Below are 17,100 nucleotides of genomic sequence, written 5' to 3' on the forward strand. Positions count from 1 at the left end.
TAGGGTAGTGTGTTTTATTTTTATATTCTTCCTGGTCCCTTTTGATTTTCCCTATTTTCCTGGTCTGAACCTCCTTACATTTAGCATCAACTTTTTGAAAAACATTCTGATATTTTAATTTATTAGCTTCAACAGTGTACAACAAATCATTTAAAATAGCTTTGTTAGTTTTTTCAATGTCAACCTGTAACTTTTCCATTAGCCTCTCATTATTTGTAATTATAGCTTTCATAATATTCATTCCACAATTATCAAAAATAGACATAAGCTCAGAACAAAATTCAGACCCTTCAACAACATTGTTAGGGTATTTGCAGACCCTTAAACCTTTGGGAACAATGTTTAAAGAAATACAATATTTGAGATAGTCATTGTCTATTTCAAGAATTTTGTACTTAATCAAAAAAAATTCCAAATCATTCAATAATGTGACAAAATTGGTGTTACTATGTTTGTTTGGACTGCGTTGTAAATCTAAACTGTATTTTGCTCTAAAGCAGTCTGAAAAAAGTTTCTGTGTACCTGAAGAAATATTAGGCTTGTCCGTGCACACATAGTGCTGTCTTCTCTGACTTTTCGGTCTCACAGAAATTCCCTCTCCTCCATTATTATTAATGTTCCCTTGGTCCACCATGATGTGCAGGAACCCATCCAAGCTGTTTTCACAGCTTACATCCTCTTCGACCGAAAAAATGTTATTCCCATTGTCACGAATGGGTTGGTCAGTACCAGTCTGCTTCTGATTCACTTCCTGGTTCCCCGGTGGTTGTGTAAAGGCAGCAAGGGAAACAAATGACTGGCTGAGTGGTGTCAGCAAGGCAATCAATTGCGTAAGTTGTCCGATCAACTTCCGCAGTTCCCCAGTCTCTGAGCTCCTTGGAGCTGGATCTGTGCTCGGTAGTGGCTCCATGAACACGAACTAATAAAAAGAAAAAATGTTATTCCCATTGTCACGAATGGGTTGGTCAGTACCAGTCTGCTTCCGATTCACTTCCTGGTTCCCCGGTGGTTGTGTAAAGGCAGCAAGGGAAACAAATGACTGGCTGAGTGGTGTCAGCAAGGCAATCAATTGCGTAAGTTGTCCGATCAACTTCCGCAGTTCCCCAGTCTCTGAGCTCCTTGGAGCTGGATCTGTGCTCGGTAGTGGCTCCATGAACACGAACTAATAAAAAGTAGGTGAGCCAAAAGCAACCAAAAACCAGTAAAAGTATAGCTCCAACTCCACCAAGCACAAATAAATCGAAGCTCCAAAAGTAGAAAATGCTTTAATAAGCACTGGTACAAACACTCCACCACAAAGACAGGAACTGTAAGGTACAAATAAGCACAAATAGTCCCCCCACAATTCAGATGTGAACAGTAATTACATCTTCCACATTTATGTAATCCTTTCTTGGATTTGTTACTATTGTTGCACATGTTGACTTTCATCCCTCCTTCCAAGTAATTTTATGTATGTCGATATATACAGATTCACCTATATGCAAATATATAGGTCAATGACATGTACACAACCATGGAGGTACAAATAAATAGGATACTGCCAACTATCAAATGTTTCACAAACCGACACGCGTAATCACGAGGCTTATAGACCAAAAGACCACAGTGCCGGAACACTAGAACCATGAATAATATTATCACGATGTTAAGGGACATGTAGTTATCGCTGCCGGTGCTGCGGTCCAGGTAGGTACTGTATTCAACTGTGTTTGTGATTGCTGTAGTCTGTGTAAGTGTGTGTTGAGGGTGCAGTGTGCATTTCCATGGGACTGTAATGTGTGTGTGTGTGTTTGCATCGTGTGTCTGTTAGTGCTAACTCAGAGGTAGATCTTTACAGTAGGTGTGGTCATAGCTGGCCGTAGGCATACGGTTACCACCTGTCCCACTTTAAGAGGGACAGCCCCTCCCTGGACAGTTGTGTCCTGACAAAAAATATTAAAAAGGGCAAATGTACGAGATTGTAGGACATAATTATGTCCCATAAATTATGTAATAGTTGCATTAAATAGTTATTCCTGTATCTAAAATACGTAAATGTTACATGAAACATGATAAGTAGCTAAAGTGCTACAAGAATAAGTATGTATTTAGGATAAAAATATGTTCTATCCTGTGTACTGACCGTGGGTATGTGTTGGCCTGTAAACACCGATGTGCGTCCTGCAAACGTCCCACTATGGCCATTTGAAAATAGTGGCAACCCATGCCAAAGAGGTACAGTCTCCAACACAACTGCAATGAGTACAAATATCTATGACAGACATACACGAGACAGCTGTCATTTAGCAACATTCCCTTACATATCAATGTATTTCTGGAGGTATTGAAGTATCAACCTCACCTGCATGCTATATAGGAACCAACTAACAATGGCTCAATGTATAAGCCCGCAACAACCATAGTTTTAGTCTACTAAATGATAGGTCTTCAATTAGGGAAGGAGCCCATGCACATATATGGAATATGTAGAAATGCAGTCCCCACAAACCTGTATATGTTATGTACACCCACCTACATCTCCCCCACACCCGAAACAATTGCAATACAGACTGTAATAACATCACAAACATCCACTCACTCAATTACATCTGCAGAAGCGTTAATATACCTTGTGAGAGACACATTTGTAATGGCGCCATGTGAAATCGTAGCTGTTGTATAATGGAACAGACGGCGATGTTACAGGTTTTGTTTGCAATATTCCGTTATCAGATGGTTGAGATGACAGGTATACTCACATGTAGAACCACATACTCTAGCTGTCACACACAATCCACGGGGGACATGAATTCAAAATATCCGAGTCTCTCCAAATAGCAGTTGCAATTCCTCACAACAAAACACATACAGGCCATCTCCCCAAAGGTAGGGCAAAAGGGCAACGCCCAAGTAGAGAATTCAATTATACCCCACTGTTGCCGCGTAATTGGTGAATGGAGTAGCTGCACAGCTGATGTGCATGTAATAATTTACTCAGGAACACCAACTGGTGGCAGGATACCACATGTTACAGGTATCTACGTATATAAGGATGCCTTGTCATACATTCAAACCGTATGCTCATACCATAGAACTGTTTAAACAGTAAAGGTGTAAGAGAGATATTTACGAAGACTCAGAACGCTAACAAGGTATGTAGAACACTCAGTATGTTAGTGTATGTAGAGCCTGTTTTGTATTAGTTAAAGTGTACACAATGCATAAAGTGGGAAAAGGTATTATGTAGTAATATCTTGTTGAGCATAGTAACGCTTGTAGAAATTGTGTGTCCTGCTGTGGGCCACAAGGTAAACATCTCATACACCACAAGGGATGCTACATGAGGGCTTTAAACACAACAATTCCACACCACCCGCCGTCAGTGGTAGGGTTTGTCCAACAAGTACGTGCCATAGCAGGGGATAGTATATGTTGATATACTGTCACAGTAGGCATGTGTATGGGCATATAATGAGAATAACATGCCTAAGATGGTCCTGCTGTGCAAGTATGCTTTGCATTATGGGATAATGTTTAACATATGTGTAATGTACAGTAGGTAGATATGTCAGATATTCTACACAGCATAACTGTTATATCATGCAAACAAAAGGTATGTCTATTGGCATGTACAATACACAATAACAGGATACATATGGCTTGTAGTCACAGGACACTGTAACAGCGTGATAGCTAATTGAAATGGAAGAGCTACTCAATTATCCATGCACAAAGGACATATAATAGCTTCACAGGTTCATAGTTAGGTACTATGCTGTCTGGCCAAGTCCATGTGTAAGCCCAACTACAGTGTTTTCACTGGTGGCACCTCCCTAGGGTAGTGTCCTGTGTCTGTGAACAGCAGAGCCATGTGTTACCTGCACCTGTGTACAGTACAGCCATTGCAGTGATCCCTGACATACATGTGTGTCTCCCATCCACCCATCGAGGTATCTTATGAAGAGTGCTAGTGAGTGTCCTTGCTTAATGTACATAGGAATCATGTTCCAAAGCATGGTGAGTGTCTGGTTCAGGAATGAATCCCTCAAGCACATCCCACTCATTGTTGCATTTGTGTACATATCCATGAGCACATTGCTCTCAGTGGCTTTTGTTGCTTATGTGGAGTATATCCATCAATATTGTTGTGGACATGGGCCCTGTATGTTCAGCAGAGGGCACCCTTCAGTATGCAGTATGCAAATGTGTACAGTTGTAGTGTCTGTAGTTGTGCCACATATGTCATCCTTCGGAGGTCAATAATCTTCATGGTGTGTTAATTTTGTGGTATGTAAAGCTGTTGCTGTTCTGTAAGGTACACCCCAAAAGGGGTGTTTTACCCTTGAACGTGTGTCATATGTCAGGAGTATAGAGGTACAATGGGTGCCTTTGTCCCAGCTACAAACCCATTACAGATAAGGGTGGCCACGTAGAAGGATATCCACGCCACATTGGCAATATGGTTATCAAAGGAGTGGGTGCTATATACGTGTGTACTAAGATCCCATATAACATCACATGTATGTAGGGGACTACCACCTATGTGATAGTCAGTGGGTGATTGGTGTAATCCAAATGGGTTGTCTATGCACCTTGTGTCATGCTGCTTGAGGCCATGTTATTGACACCAGGTATCTGTCAGAGTGACACCCTTATGGAGGATGTCTGTATCAGCTGGTGGATCAGTCATGGCTCCTTGTTTGCAGTCATCTGGAAACCTATTCAGCGAAAGTCCCTCTGTGCTAGCCTGTACCTCAGGGAAGCATATACCGAACTTGAGGGGCCTTACGACCGAGGACTGTGGTATGCCAAGTGTAACTGAATTACAGTAGGTACTACGGTATGCTACCCTCATTGTGCGGGTCCTGTCCATGAGCCACTTTGCATAACATCTCGAGATGTAGGGGTTGATGTGCAGGTGGATGTGTATGTTGTCAATGCCAGAATGGAGAACGGTGCTGAAAGCCAATGAGAGGACAATGTAGGCTGTGTGGACCCTCTTACCGCCATCAACTACCCTGGTAACTGTATCAAAGGAGTCCACCAGGTGTAGGAGCCATGGTCTGGCCCTATCAAATCCAACCTGGGTGGCATCAAAGGTCTGGAGCTCACCAATGTCTCTGTGAATGACTTCCATTATGATGTGCCCCATAGCCTTGCAGAACAGTCCAGTCAGGCATATAGGGCAATAGTCCCTTTGGTTCATTGTGGCACCACATGTGTGGAGTGTGATAAATGTTGTTGTGCACCATTCAGGGGCCACAATGTCTGATACAAGGCTATTAGTGAATCTGGTGGCCAAGTGGGGAGCCATGTCGTTCTGAGGTTTGTGTAACTCGCAGCCTGGGATGTTGGGCAGTCACATGGAGTCTGTGTTCCAGGCCTTAGAGAGTGCAGGTTGGAACTGCGTAGTTGTGACCGCAGGGACTCTGTATTGTTCCCGTATAGATTTTGGCCCTGTAGGGAGTGAGAGGGTGTGAAGTTAGCATTGAACCTATCTGCCAGGATGTTGCCAATATCAGTTGGTTATGTAATATTCCTGCCTAATCATTGTATGTCAGAGCAGATGTGGGTATTGCCATTGAGTACTGACATACCTCCATAATGCTTTGTGGTAGTCCTTGGAATGTGTTGCAGTAATGTTTACGTAGCTAGCTTTGGAGGATGTGATAAGGGATCCCGGATTCCTACTGAGGCTGACCAGTGAACTACCCCACCCATGGGATTGTACTCCACTTTGCAACAGCCTCCACCTTTTGTTGTACATTATGTCCATGGAACTGGACCCCCAGAGTGGCGTCCATTATCTGGTGGGTACCATCATGGCTCTGTTTGGGATACCATGATCCATGCAGTCATGTAAGTGCTAATGAAGTGCACTGCCATATGTTTCAGTGTTTGTAAGTACATTGTCCATCTGCACGGGTGTCATGACGTTTACTACTGCTGTCATAAGACATCTGAAGTTGGCCTTGTAGAAATCTTGTACTGTGTATTCCATGAAGGGTGTAGTGCCGGGATGTGGATAACAAGGGTGATTAGCATACGTTCGGAAACTACCAACGAGGGGATAACCCCAGGTGTGGAACACCAGTCACATGTTGGTAATGTCCATGTCTAGGATATTGTTGGCCTTGGTGGTGGTGTGTATGGGTTGATCCAGCCGAGTGGAGGTTATGAATCCCAGAAATTGTTGGCCTAATGTGTTGGTACATGAGTAGGTATCCCAGTTAAGTGTGGGGTAGTGTCAGTCTCACATCAGTAGTTACTGTCTGAACCCTACTGTCCAGTACACCAAGAAATGAGGGTCGGTAACTGTGGGGTATGGTGTGGAATCCGTAGCAAGTTACAATGTGTATAGCAGTTCTGGCCACAGTTAGTTGCACATGGATCACCTCTGATGCATTGTGCTAAGTAACCAGCCTGGAGGTGTGTACATCCTTGTGAAATATGGACACACCTCCGCCATGGGTGTTCCGGTCCTGGTTACATGACTGAAAGGTGTGGTCTGCGTATAACCTGTCAGTACAGGTGTGGTCTCCGGAGCCTATAGGCAGGTCCCAGTCATTGCAGAGATATTGAAGTGGTCCATTATAAGGAGTGCCTCGCCTGAGTGCATTAGAGATGAAGATGTCAAGCATTGAGTAACATTACCCCAGGTTTTGCTTGCCTGTTCCTGTTCAGGTGGTGAATATGTTATTGGAAACTGTCCAAGACAGGCATTATAGGAGCAGCAAGAGCCTTACATGTTATCTTTAATTCCAGGGCCGACAGGTGCAAGTCATCTGTGCCAAAGCATAGTGTTTTGTTGACTATGTCATTCAAAGCAGACAGATACTGGATGCCTGTGGAATTACAGCAAAAGCATAGGCAACTGTTGAAGTGAAACATTCAGTAGTTGTACAGTGATATCAGTCTGGATGAATGCAAAATGCTTCTCAGGGCTTGGTCGATACCTTCAGGGCTAAAAGACAGGAGAGCTATTGCATGTCCCTGTACATGTAGTCCAGGACGTTACATCTCAGGGCAGTCACACTAACATGGAGAATGACAGTCAAATTGTACCTGGTGAGGTGTGGCATGGGTGCATAGGTTATGTTGCGGATCCTGTTACCTGACAACCAGATGTAAGCGACTATCCCCTTGTGTAGCCTGCTGAGTGGGACATCAGTGTGACCGCCTACAGAGTCACCTATGACTAGTGTGTTGGGTATGTTACAATACCCTATTGGCTATGGTTGATGGGCACATATGAGTCTGTGGGCTATAAGTAATTGCTGTTGTGTTTGGTGATGGGGGCTGCCTCTGTTGCCTACACATAGATAGTATGGAGAGGTTCTGCAAATGTCGTAGTCATACTATGTGTGGCCTGTGGTGGTGGAGATCTAGTGAGACTATGCGATGAGTGGGGTGTGTTGCAAATGTTTAATGTCCCCACATGAATGTCAGGTTCAGTCTGAGTTGGAGAGAGCATTACTCCCAGCATGGCTACATATGTGCATCTCCCACAGGCTGTAGTGTCGTATGTTGGGAGGTGAGCATTGACTGTGTACATGAGACAATTGCTCTATTGCCTCATGTTTGCCATATTCATTATATAGACAGGCAATAACAGTGGGAAGAGACACTTGGACATGCCTGTATATTCAACCATGTCTCACAAGATATGTGAGGTACGTGTGTACAACAGCTGTTGTACTGTAAGCAAGCTGGAAATGTAAGGAGAGACAGTGTACTTGTAGGAAATGAGTTGGAATGGGTGCTATAGTAATTAGTAGCTCATGAAGTGCTTACATGTTCTGAACAAGTGCTGAGCATGAATATGCAATACAGATAGGGTGTTGGATAATATAAACCCACTGCAACCCACAAGTGGAGACACCAGTCATAATTAGAGGCACTGCACTATTACCCTGCTGAGTATGGTCTGCAAGTCTATGAACCTTTATCAACATAGATGTTAGCAGTACAGATGTAGATGACAGTACAGATGATTTCACACTGCATAGCATACCTGTGACAGGTCATGGGACATCATCACCCATACTGTGTTCCAGCTACACTGAGTATACTAGATGTACCTTCGTATGTCACAGGAGTGTTCTACCAGTGGTCTGTTGACAGAAGCAACACTACAAAAGGTGTCTGAGTGACATGTGCATATCACACCAGTGGCAGCTACAGTAAAACAGGGTTAATGTTTTGTACTCCCCCCACATTGTAGCCCATACCACACAGACAAATGGGAGGTATCTGCGTATGTAAGGATGTGAATGGCCATGACCTATGAGCAATAGCTGTCTCAGTGTTGTGGACAACATACAGAATGGGCTTTGTGGGTGTGGTGCGTGACATATGTGCACAATCTGACAGCTGCTAATAGCATTGTCACCGCTAGGTGAATAACCCTGTACCCATTAACTACCACCTAGGCAGTGGTCAACATTATGGACACTGTGTGTAAGGGATGGTGCTGTGCAGTTCACCTCCCTGAGTTGGTGACGTCTCCAGGCCTATTAGGTAGTCATACGAGGCACCCATGTCATGACAGGGTGCCATCCATGAGCATGGAGATCATTGGACAGGCACACTCAGCACTCGGGTGACCAATATCGGATCACATATCACCTTTAAGGGGTATAGGCCATGCGTGGATGGGCGACACCAGCCTTCACAATCCTCACCTCCACTATGCAGCATGTTGGCTACCTTGCATAAAGACATGTGCAACACTGTGATGTTGGACATGCTACACGTACATATCCTGATCTGAAAGACATACGTCATGGACAGCCACCTTCCTGCTACAAGGATCGCCACATGCTGGACAGATCCCTATGCCATACATGTTACATACTCCTGCCATACCATGCAACCCTGTCAATGAAAGCTGCACATGTCATCTTTGTCATACATGGTGCGATGACCGCATGGTAGATGTATCATTAACTGTCTGGATCAGTAATGTGGCACTGATGCATCTGGCGTTGGCAAAATGGCTGTCGGATACAGCTAGAAAACCTTGCCCGTACATGCTATAGTTGATAACCATCCCTGCGAATAATGTCCGGCTAGCCATTGTCCCATGTGTATCACATGTGCAACACAGGCAATGTGTGGCAGGATGTTGAACTGCTCTACAGTGCCATGTAGATGTATATGGCAAAACACATGCATGTAAAGGATTCAGTACACATGTCTGCATTGTCACTGCTCATGTCCGTTAAGGCAGTGTATGTGTTGATATGTGACATATACACAGCATCAAGGTCAACAGCATTACTGTGGACACATCCAGGCATGTGCTGATAGGTAAGAACACCAGTACAGGCAAACAGACATGCCCACATCAAGACAGCATTCACATGGAGTATGAGCAATGTAATGAGGTGACACACATATATGGTGATGATATCCAATGCACAACGGGTGTTACATGTGTATGACACAAACATGTCAGTCGTGTCAGTGTCATAATGATTTGCAAAGATAACTGTTCATATGTACTAGATTTAATACAAATGTATGTGCAGCTGTATCTCTGTACATCTCTGTGATACTGTGACCTGTCTCCGTCATTATGTCTTCATGATAATGCCTCGTTCATGCCTGCCAGTATATAGCCGCCTGGAGGACGATGCCCTCATACCGCACCTCCATGATAACTATGAGGTTTTGTTGTTCAGCCATGTGCCACAGCATGCCCAGCAGCATGACGACCTGTGGCAGGAACTTCGCAGGAGGGTTAATGATGTGGGTGGCCATAACCGCACCTACCAGCAGGTGTGCAGACACTGCACGGACCTGATACGACATGCGAAACAGCATGCCAATGCAATCACCAGGGAACAAGGTAGAACAGGTGGTAGGCCACCAACCCAGCCCCCACTTACACCTACCGAGGAGCTACTGGCCAGCCTGGGGACACCCTCAGAACAGCATCCACAAACACTAGCTGCCATCATAGAGGTGGGTGTCTCCCAACCACCGAGCCTGGAGTTGCCTGGTAAGTTACTACTGCACATATAACTACTATATCCCATTTAGTTACATGTGTCACTGTACAATATGTAATGTAACATCATATGCAAGGTATGTTTACACACATGCTGCATTCTATAGTATGCTACCCTGTGTATGCACACATGTGCATACTATATACTATTGTACAGGCAAATGTGTTAACATGCACAGTGCACCCTGTAGCTGTCATACAGTTATGGATAATGTTCAAACTGCTGTGTCACCCCTATACAGGTACCTCTGGTGTGCCGCACAGACATCAGTCCATTTCAGGTGAGACAGTTATCAGTATCAGGCATGTTAATGCATAGATCTATTCGCCATGTGGCCAGTTAACACATGTACACATAATGTATGGTCCAGTCACGATATACAGGTTGCAGCTGTCATCAATCACACTGGCTACCCATGTGCAATATATACAAACTAAATGAAACACCGACATGAAACCACAGTATCTGTCATTGCTAGATGTGTGAACAGCTCTGGATACAATGGTGGAGGTGTTGTTCAATGTAAGAATATGTACTATACATTAGAACAACACATGTGTGGTACGCAAACAGTACCATACAGTGAGCTGGGATATGGGCAGCCCACAGGATTCACCTTTGTGGAATATGCCCCTGCAATGGGTGCACATATTGTGATGTGCTATCTGACATGTCCCAGACATGTAGTGTTCAGGCTGCAATATTGTCTCACTATCCCATAATACATACCCCACATACCAAAAATACAACCCTTTGTCTGCATAACCCTGTGGACAGTGATGCATCTGACATCTATGGGTGTATGTCATATGGGAACACACTGGCATGTGAGATAGATGGCCATCACAAACATTTGGCCAACACATGTTCACATATGGTCATGGAGGATGGCCAGAGACATGTAGCAACACACAGCAGATGTGATGATTATACACCCTGTTGCACATTGTCCACACGTGGTCCAACTATAGCCTTTGTTGAATGGTTATATAGTTGATGTGGAACACTGGACATCCTAAAAGCTTGTGCACAGCTTGTGGAGGTGTCACTTAATTCGACCATATAAGATGTGTTGAACATCATGACTGTGTCCTAGCATGACAGTAGTCACCTGTACAGCTTCCACAGACATAGACACCACATCAGGCCACAGATACCGTACATTTCCCTTGCTGCTGTTGGACATCACTGTCAGCCGTGCACCGTGTGTGTGTGGTACATAAATGTCAAGTGGGACATGGTGTATTGACAAGTCTGTCATGTGTGGACACAGCTGCCAGGCAGCTAAGACATTTTAGTAGTTGTGCAGGGGTGTCATCCGTAGGTCTCCCAGTGACCTGTCACATGACACAGCATGGTTTAGTGTGTATACACCTCAGCGATGTGGGTCACAATCCACAGTAGTTATGTAATGTGTATGCAAGCAGTCATGGCTATGCACTGTCTGTGTATTCCACACTGTATAGCAATATAGACACCTCATGATGCCATGCAATGGTACAGTGTCTGTACCGTACACTCTATAGCAATGTAAATGCCTCATACTACCCTTCAATGCTCATTCACATCTGCTAAAAGTGCATTCTATCTGTAGGGCATACAGACAACACTGCAATGTGATACCCATTACACAGCTGTACATGTGTCAGGACACCATTGTGTCAGACATGTATGCATGTCAATGCACACGTCAGCAGATTACATGTCATACTACATGTTAATGTCAATGTCACATCAGCCATGTGTACTGTTAACCTGTGCTGGTCCACATGGTGTATCACAGGGATGCATGCTTACTACCATGATTGTGTGAACTGCATGGCTTCTGATAAGACACCTGCTTGCTGTTGTGTGCAACCCAGGGATGTATGCTAACTACCACTATTAATGTCTGAGCTGCATGCCGTCTGCTGTATCACATGCATGCTGCATGCCGTCTGTCAAATCACATGCATGGTCTGTCTCTGTGTCTGTGTGTCTGTGTTTGTGTCTGTGTCTGTGTGTCTCTGTGTCTGTGTCTGTGTGTCTGTCTGTGCATCTGTGTCTGTCTGCATCTGCCTGTGTCTGTCTGTGTGTCTGTGTTTGTCTGTGTATCTGTGTCTGCCTGTGTGTCTCTGTCTGTCTGTGTGTCTATTGTAATCTAGAGTCTTTCTTTGCATTCACAGGTGATGTAGGTGCGTTACCCTCCTGTGGTCCATCTGATGTTAGTGTCCCCACAGACTCTAGCAGTGATGAACATATGCATGAGGTACAGGCAGGGTTGTCAGGGGCTGAATCTGTGCCAGTGGCTGCCATGCCAGCTATGTCCCCCTCTTCCCCGCACACAGTTCTCATGCCAACACATACCCCATCACCAGTGGCCATAGAGGAAGGACATTCAGCATGTGTTAGCTTGGAACAGGAACATGTGGTGGCTACAGAAGGTGTGTCTTCACACCATGGTGTCAGTGTAATGACTGCAGATGTGCCACACAGGCATGTGGCCAGTGCTGCTCGTAGGAGGACCTCTGGCAGACATGCACCTGCAAGACAGGGCGCAGCAGCTGGTGTCACCAGATGCATGTTTCAGACTGTAATGGCAGCACAGGCACGTGCTGAATGGCAGAACAGAGAAGGGCAGAGGCTTCACAGGGCTGCTATCCATTCTTTAAATGACAACATCCAGCATTGGAAAATGCTCAACAGCAGATTGCTGATGTTCTGGACAGGCGATTGGGTGGCATGGTTGGAATCCTTGACCGTGGCATGGCAATCCATGAGTGAGAGCTGTCTGTGCTGGAACATCTGGTAGGAGTGAGGCATAGGCCACGTGGACATAGGCCAGCTACACCACCTGGTGCAGGTCAACATGAACGAGCTACCTCACATGCCTGCTCGCACAGTGCTGGTAGCAGTAGCAGTGCAGCTGGTGCTGTGCTGTCCACATCAGGGCACAACAGGCCACATGGGCGTGACCCTGGACATTCCCAGCGGGGACACGGTTCCAGTGGACATGTGTCATCGGACAGTAGCCAATCTGTACCTCTGCCTGGTAGTGCCCGTGCAACCCCTGGCAGGCACAGGTCATGTGGCCATGGCTGGACACAGTGAGCTGTACATCCTGGTCTGTACAATCTGGAGCTGTCAACAATACCCCTGTGTAGGCCGGACACATGGCAGAACTGTGTGCACACATACACGCACACAGCAGAAACATCTGTAGGGCACCGCAACACCCACATGCATAATAACCACACATGTCCAATCAGATCACTGGCCCTAACCCACACACATGATGTCATCCACTGTTGCAGCCTATGCCCCTGGCAAACAATATCACCCTGTGCATATGATGATGCCTGTGCCGCATCCCTGTCATCCACACTATCGGTGCAGGGACATGCTCATATGGTCTGATGCACAGGGTGAACAGAATAGTGAGATAAGTGTATATTACATTTGTTGTGTACTGTTGACATGCACCAGACATACCATGTAGTACAGGTTTAGAATGCATTGTTATATGTTCTCAGTATGTGTCTTGGTAACAACAGTAACAGCATGTTGGTAATCATGTCCTGCTTCCCTCCTTAAGGTCTAATTGCATGTGCCATTATGTTACAGTGTTTGCAGTTAGAGTGCATTGTTGTATGTTCACAGTATGTGTCTTGGTAACAACAGTAACATCATGTTGGTAATGATGCCCTGCTTCCCTCCTTAAGGTCTAATTGCATGTGCTAATAAGTAGCAGTGTTTGCAGATTCCCATGTGTAAATGTGGAGTACTCACAGGCATGTATGGCAATACCAGCATGCTATACATAGCCTCAACCTCACTGTTAGAAAGGCTACCATTCCACAGATGTCCACACATCTACTGATCCAGAAGCATGTGAGCTGTTTAATAGGCTACAGTGGCTAGAGACATGACATCCATACCAGTTCACATCACAGGTGCAGTGACATGGTGCAGGGGTTTACACAGTGGTCTGGCTGACGTCAAGGTTAGAGGCCAGTTGATAGCATGAGGCCTCACTGTGTAGCAGTAATACACTGTCACATTACAGGATGAGAACACGCACAGACATACACAGAAACACACAGTAACATGCCCACACTCGCGGGGTCAATGACACAATAACGCACACTCGATAGTGTTGAGGTGAGGACCCCTGCCTATGTGGTAATCACCTTCACAGTAGTGTACCCACATGACGTGACACAGAAAATGAACATGTACAGGTAGCCAGTAAGGCTGAGACCGACGGCATCAACAGGGTAGTAGACTGCATCACCATGAGGGGTTACAGATCCTGTCTGTTCTGTATGTTAGCATACACCCTCACTCCATGCACCAGACAGCCATACATACATACATACACACAAACACACTGTGGAGTCCACAAATGTCATTCACATACAGATACCTGACATGTGTGTGATACACACACCACCCCTGCCTATGTCTTGCTTTCTACACTGCAGTATGTACTGATCTCTACAACAGTGTACAGGGGTGTGTAACAATTGGGATGTATTCCCCACCATACGTGGCATATATGGTCACACAAGGAAACACACATGGCAGTACTGTGAATCATACACCTGCTATATGATGACACATCTGACAGACATGCAGCAGTATTGGCCACATTATGTGTACCAACGCTACCTTCGTCAATTGTGCTGCTATATGCACACAGCAGGGACGTAAGTGTTACAGGTGTCAAGTGATTTACAGTCAGTAACACCCTGACCGCTGTGTAGGTTGTATGTCTTCACCTTCAAGTAACAGTAACATAGTGTACTGTTTGCACATGTAATGGTAGAACGGCATGTGACACACCTGTGAGCTGTCTTCAGCAAACATCCATCTGCAAAGGTGGACCACCACTTTATGTACACACATCCATCCATACCTGATGTACATCCTACCGTACTGTCAGTATTTCACCATATACAGGTGTCAATGATGGGGCTGCATTGCAACTGCATGTTGTAGTTAGACACAGATGAACTGCATACATAAGCTACTGCACATGCATGGTAGCTGAATGCACACCACTACATGTACATGTGTGTTGGTCCTACATTCCTGTCATGTAGCCATGTTTGTATGCATTGCAATTGTTGGACATGTGTGATGACATACATGACACATGGACTGTTGTATGATATGATGGCTGTCATGGGTAACTAGTACAGAGGGAATGTTACCTCAGTCAACATTGCTACCTTATGTACTGTTAGCATTCAACAGCCATGGACCTACCTTCCATGTGCATGTGTGTGATTGCTGTAGCCACTTGTCTGCACGGAGGACATCAAAAGCTATGCTATGTACATACGTGTTTTGTGTGTGTGTGTGTGTGTGTGTGTGTGTGTGTGTGTGTGTGTGTGTGTGTGTGTGTGTGTGTGTGTGTGGGCCATGTACATATCCACGGCAATTACATTTATGTCATATCCAAACATGAGTGTTTTTTGGTGTACAGCAACAGTCATCTGTTACAGCTGTAAAAGACCCAGGGCCCCTGTTATGTGTAGAGCCAACTTGGTTATGAACAGTGGTATCATTGCATTGCATAACACATGATGGAACCCTGTCAGTACATGTGTAGTCTGCACAGTTGCTGTAGACCTATGTACAGTCCACTGGTCATGAGTAACATGGTGTTGTAGTAATGTATGGATGTGTGTTGCTGGTCCAAGGACATAGTGATGTCTGAGGGCTACATATTAGAATGCGGCATTTACCACTGTGATCTGCACCTGAGACATCTGTGATGGCTCTTGAGTGTGTACTGGTCAGTACATGTGAGTGGCCTTCATGTACTTGGGGACACTAACACCTGGAGCGGTCCGTTATGGTCTTATGGCCCACATATCTGTATCTGAGGTATATGGTGGTAGTGCTATTGTGCACAACTGTGCCATATGCCAGGTGTTCCTCACTGCAGAGATGTCTGTATTCCCCATTGTTGGATCTGGATGGTCAGCTGTGATTATGAACGCTACACATCTAGCACTGACGACCGGTGTCAGATATATGTAATGCAGCATTCGTGCTAACAATGTTCACTATCGACACACTGTGCTTTTCCGTGTTTAGAATCCAAGTGCATACAAGACAGCCCTTCACTACTACTAAGTGTGTGAGCATTCCCAGTACGCCATTGTGTAGATGGACACAGTACATTCCAAACGGACGTGTGTTATTAAGTGTGTGAGCATGTTATGTGCCTCTGTGTATGGGCATGACCATTGATATCCTGTATAGTGATAGTGGTCATCCAGGCAATAGATGTCCATACCCCATGTCAGGATGGATTCCTACATTGAACACACTGGTTGACTGTCTTTAAGGGTGTAATGTCTGTGGCGCGTCTCGTATCTATGTAGTGTTGTAATAGTCCTCCATAGATAGGCAGTTGTCCCGCTCACACCACTGCCATGTGTTTGTCTCAGTCTACCTTGGGACAGTAATATGTTTTTAGACTGCTCACTCTCCATACATTCCCTATCGGCATCTTTGCCTTTGCTGATGATGTCATCCACCTAGAAGTATGCCTCTGGGAGTGCTGTGTTCCAGTAATCTCGGTAATGTGTTCTGTAACTGCGTAATGCTGTAGTGTGATAAGATAGTTAGGTGTATGTTCAACTCCCAGCCCTGTTAAGTGTGTGTGTGTGTGTGTGTGTGTGTGTGTGTGTGTGTGTGTGTGTGTGTGTGTGTGTGTGTGTGTCTGTGTGTTTCCAGCTGCCTGGGGACAGAGTAATGCTTTTAGACTGCTCACTCTCCATACATTCCCTAATGGCGTCTTTGCCTTTGCTGATGATGTCATCCACCTAGAAGTATGCCTCTGGGAGTGCTGTGTTCCAGTAATCTCTGTAGTGTGTTCTGTAACTGCAAAATGCTGTAGTGTGATAAGGTAGTTAGATGCATGTTTAACTCCCAGCTCTGCCAAGTGTGTGTGTTTCCAGCTGCCTAGGGACAGATTAATGCTTTTAGACTGCTCACTCTCTGTACATTCCCTAATGGCGTCTTTGCCTTTGCTGATGATTTCATCCACCTAGAAGTATGCCTCTGGGAGTGCTGTATTCCAGTAATCATGGTAGCGCATTCTGTA

This window comes from Protopterus annectens, chromosome 15.part0 (genome assembly GCF_019279795.1).
Source record: "Protopterus annectens isolate FY-2018-M chromosome 15.part0, PAN1.0, whole genome shotgun sequence".
Taxonomy (NCBI): Eukaryota; Metazoa; Chordata; order Ceratodontiformes; family Protopteridae; genus Protopterus; species Protopterus annectens.